Source organism: Delphinapterus leucas, chromosome 10, assembly GCF_059928025.1.
Source record: "Delphinapterus leucas isolate spDelLeu-1000000601 "Yukka" chromosome 10, BTC_Dleu_Yukka2, whole genome shotgun sequence".
NCBI classification, from domain to species: Eukaryota; Metazoa; Chordata; class Mammalia; order Artiodactyla; family Monodontidae; genus Delphinapterus; species Delphinapterus leucas.
In genome coordinates, this window is record NC_143138.1 from 96,931,047 (window position 1) to 96,936,281 (window position 5,235).

The 5,235-nt window shown below is 44.8% G+C and overlaps 1 non-coding gene across 1 annotated transcript; it reads left to right on the forward strand.

Moving 5' to 3' along the window:
• The first annotated feature begins 551 nt into the window (after positions 1-551).
• On the forward strand, positions 552-658 carry LOC115801554 (U6 spliceosomal RNA). The gene has a single exon (XR_004021861.1). It is a non-coding gene; the product is annotated as a U6 spliceosomal RNA (small nuclear RNA).
• Positions 659-5,235: the final 4,577 nt, after the last annotated feature.

Consider the following 5,235-nt stretch of genomic DNA (forward strand, 5'->3'; position numbering starts at 1 on the left):
GGAGACGGGTTCGATTCCTGGCCCGGGAAGATCCCACATGCCGCAGAGCAACTAAGCCCGTGTGCCACAATTACTGAGCCTGCACTCTAGGGCCCATGCTCCGCAACAAGAGAAGCCACGGCAACGAGAAGCCCACACACCACAACGAAGAGTAGCCCCCGATCGCTGCAACTAGAGAAAGTCCACACACAGCAACTAAGACCCAAAGGAGCCAAAAATAAAAAATTTATTAAAAATTTTAAAAGTATTAAAACTCAATAATAAAACAATTTTTTAAATGAGCAAAATATATGAATGGAAATTTCCACAAAGAAGATATCCAAATGGCCAACAAGCACATGAAAAGATGCTTAACATCATTAGCCACCAAATCAAAACCACAATTAGATACAATTTCATACCCACTAGCATGGCTATAGTAAAAAAGACAGATAATAGCCAGAATGTGCAGAAATCTGAGACTCACACACTGATAATTAGACTGTAAAACAACCCAGCCACTTTTGAAAATAGTCTGGTAGTTCCTTAAAAGATAAAACACAGACTTAATAGTGCTCGTTCCGGCAGCACATATACTACAACTGCAACGACACAGAGAAAACTAGCATGGCCCCTGCGCAAGGATAACACGTAAATTCGTGAAGCGGTCCATGTATTTTAATATGCGAAATCTAAAAGATAATACAAATTAACTTATTTACTAAACAGAAACAGACTCATAGACACAGAACACAAACTTATGGTTACCAAAGGGGAAGCGGGGGGAAGGGATAAACTAGGAGCTTGGGATTAACAGATACACACTACTATATATAAAAGGGATAAACAACAAAAGACCTACTGTATAGTACAGGGAACTCTATTCACTATTTTGTAATAACTTACAATGGAAAAGAATCCGAAAAAGAATATATATATATATACACATATATGTATGTGTGTGTACATATATATATATATATATGAAACCGAATCACTTTGCTATACACCTGAAACTAACACAGTATTGTAAATCAACTACAGCTCAATAAAAAAAACCACAGACTTAATAGACTTAGTATATGAGTCAGCAACCCCCATCGAAGGCAAGTGAAAACATGTCCACACAAAAACTTGTACATGCATGTTCATAGCAGTATTATTCATAATAGGCAAAAAGCGGAAACCCAAATGTCCATCAACTGATGAATGGGTAAGTAAGATGTCTGCATCCATACAACAGAATATTATTCAGCCATAAAAATGAACGATACATGCCACAACATGTATGAAACTTAAAAGAAATACATGCAGTAAGTGAAAGAAGCCAGTCACAAAAGACCATATATTGTATCATTCCATTTACATGAAATGTTCAGAACAGGCAAATTCATAGAGACAAACTACCATACGACCCAGCAATCCCGCTACTGGGCATATACCCTGAGAAAACCATAATTCAAAAAGAGTCATGTACCAGTATGTTCATTGCAGCTCTATTCACAATAGCCAGGACATGGAAGCAACCTAAGTGTCCATCGACAGATGAATGGATAAAGAAGATGCGGCACATATATACAGTGGAGTATTACTCAGCCATAAAAAGAAACGAAATTGAGTTATTTGTAGTGAGGTGGACGGACCTAGAGTCTGTCATACAGAGTGAAGTAAGTCAGAAAGAGAAAAACACATACCGTATGCTAACACATATATATGGAATCTAAGAGAAAAAAAAAAGGTCATGAAGAACCTAGGGGTAAGATGGGAATAAAGACACAGACCTACTAGAGAATGGACTTAAGGATATGAGGAGGGGGAAGGGTAAGCTGGGACAAAGTGAGAGGGTGGCATGGACATATATACACTACCAAACGTAAAATAGATAGCTAGTGGGAAGCAGCCGCATACAAAAATTTTTTAATTAGAAAAAAAAAAATGACCAGCTAGAACTGGTTACCAACCAGTAGTGTGATATATTCTACTAATTCTACTTTTTCAATAACTCACTGTCTAACGAATTGACTCTTATTTGGTCCCCCCAGATGTTCTGTTTTGTTTTGTTTTATTCAACGCAAAGATACCACTTTAACGCTCTTTAGCTGGCGAATGAAGAGCCCTGCCTCAACCTCGTTCCTTTGCCAGGGGAGGAAGGTAGCCCATGATGAGGTATGATGACCACCTGTCAGGAGCAAGAGGTTGTAAAGGGTCAGAAAATGCGAGTGACATCATCTGAGTGGTGAGGACATCTGTCTTCTGCAGATGGGGCCAAAGGCTCCACTCATCTCCCATCCCAAGACAGACGGGCTGCAGGGAGACTGAGTACCCTTGTGTCACAGAACAGGCGTCTCAGAGGTTCCAAAAGATCACCTGGCTGGCTCCATTTCCCGTAGTCTGTCTTACCATACACCAAGGACTGACTCACAGACAAGGTCCCAAGGAGAATGGAAAAAATCTAGTGTGACAAATGCCAAATGGTCTGCGGGGAAGCAGACGACTTGCGACCCCACCTTGAGCATCTTTGGATGGTGTTTTCAGAGCCCTGGGTCTCAGTTCAAGCCAGCTTTGCCCAGAGCCTGAGCTACTCCCATGGTCTATGTTAGGAGGCAGCAGCTGTTGCATTGACTCTTCCATGTGAAGTCCCAGCCTTGCCCCGTGCTAGTTCTATGACACTGTGCAAGCGACAAAAATCACCGAGCCTGTTTTTTCATTTTTAAAGTGGTGATAAGAATAACGCTGAGGGATTCCCTGGTGGCGCAGTGGTTGAGAGTCCGCCTGCCGATGCAGGGGACGCGGGTTCATGCCCTGGTCCGGGAAGATCCCACATGCCGCGGAGCGGCTGGGCCCACGAGCCACGGCCGCTGAGCCTGCGCATCCGGAGCCTGTGCTCCACAGCTGGAGAGGCCGCAACAGTGAGAGGCCCGCGTACTGCAAAAACCAAAACAAAACAAAAAAGAATAACGCTGAGCTCAAATTGTTGGTGTACGGATTAAATCAGATAGCTGTACAAAAGACAGTGCTTAGAGAAGATAAAGAACCTTTCATGGATGGTGAGAGTCGGAGAAGCTTTCTGAAGTGTGGGATTGATCACCTGTGACACTGTGAAAGCCCAGATGGACCGCCAGGAGATTTGGGCACCACCCTCTTGTGACTCTAGACCATCAGTATCACAGAATCCATGGTATATGAACTCTGGAAGGACCCTTCCAGAAAACCCAGCCTAACTCACTCATTTATGGATGCATTCTCATCCACTAGAGAAAGGAAGTTATTCATTCATCAATGTTAAAACTCAGGACAGAGACCCTGATTTTTTTTTTTTTTTTAGGTCTTTGCATTTCCTGCCCTGCCCACTTCCCTTTAGCCCATGGCCTGGACAAAGTTTCACTCAATAAACGTTCACTGAATTTTGTTAACCCGTCCAAGGACAGAGAACTCAGAAGAGACAAAGCTCAGACTAGAATTCCATTTTTTTAGGCTTATAGAGAAGAGGGAACTGCAGTAGATAAGAGGAATCCAGGCCTTGGTTCAAACCTCAGCTCTGCCCTGAAGTTGGGGACCTCAGGCAAGTTATTTAACTTCTTATCAGTAAAGCGGGGACCAGCACATCCACGTCTCAGTGTTGTTTCAAGAATCAAAGGAGATACAGATATCAAGCACTCGGCTCTCTGTTACAAAAGACCAAATACTAACAATGACCCCGAGGAAAAAATAAGTCAGTCAAACATCTGGATATTCAGTTAACATCACATAAAGCCTGTAGATATTTGGGAACAGCTAAGGAAATGGAATTTCCAGGTTTGCAATCATGTCCGTGTTTCACAGATGGTGTCCTGGGCTTACCCACATCCCCGCTCCCAGGGCAGTCACACCTGACACATCACCCAGCCTTCCGGTCCTCAGCCGCCCTCCTTGAGCTGTCAATACCACGCTGGCAAGAGTGCTAGTCAGGGCTCAGGAGATGGGGGTTCAGAAAAGCTCCACCATCTTGACAAATGACACGCCCCACTCCGAGCCTCCATTTCCTCATCTGTGAAATGCCAATAATAACGCCTTCCACGCAGGGATACTGTGAAAAAGACGGATAGAATGATGACTTTGGAAAGTATGCAGCACTTCAGCAACAGGAGGGGGTGTTTTGTGTGTCAATCAAAATCGAGCTTTGGTCTAACTACAATACTGGCTGAAAGTTCTTGGGCATTTCTGCAAGCTAAAAACCTAACTTGGGTCTGAAGCAAAAAAAAAAAATTCTCATTAAAAAAGAGTACTGAAGCTATTTGTTTCCCCACCACCACCCCGCCCCCAATCCACTGTGGAAGCCACCTCTAATCAAGCTGACATTTTCCCAAAGAAAGATGGCTCGGGTTATTGCCGGCAGGTTGAGATGAGAGAGGCTGGCCCACCCAATGGCGCTGCCAGGGGTAACGACAGCACACCGGGCGTTTCTAGAGCTTGTCTCGGCCTCCCGGGAACCACGGTGCTTTGGAAAGTCAATCACTCAGCAAGGTACAGAGAAGACAAACCAGTGAACAATTGGAATGATAGAAAATCCAGAGCTCTAATGAACACTAGCAATCTGAAAAATGAACCTTGCTTGTTGGCTTGAAAAGACGGGTGATTTGCGCCCGCCTGTCCTGTGTCAGAGGTGCCTCATCACCATGTCATTACGTCAAGTAATTACCGCACTTTTCTCAGGCTCTGTGTGCAGCACTCATGTGGTTGCTCAGCTTACTGACTGCAAAACTCAACTCCCTCCACCTGATCTGGGTACAAATGGCACTGCTGGGGGTTGTCTTCTGCCCAGTGTCCTCTCGGGCCTGGCCTCGGTGTGGGCAGTGCCATTGGGAGCAGCCAGTTTGACTCTGCAGACAAAGTGATAGCCACACTTGTTCTGTTAGCCTAAAAAAGAACCCACTGACTGCTGAGCATTTATGAAATTTCCCAGGGATGCATCCAATAAGCACCTTTGCTCCTAGCCCTGGGGCTCAAGAACAAAGTGAAGGATGCACGGGGGCCAAAGTCGGGTGATGTTTGGTATTTGGGTTTGGGTGGTTTGCTGGTTATCGGGGCTGGCGGTAGTTTCGGGAATGGGGTGAGGGATGGGATGGGGTCCACAATGGTGTATTTGGGTAAAGGATGCAGTTAAGGGTGGGCTAAGGCTCAGAAGCGGGTGAGAGACAGATCAGGGCTGGGATGAAGGACAGGCAAGCGAGTTTCAATCTCTGGGCAGAGGTAGGGGAAGAGTCTGTGTGAGCACCA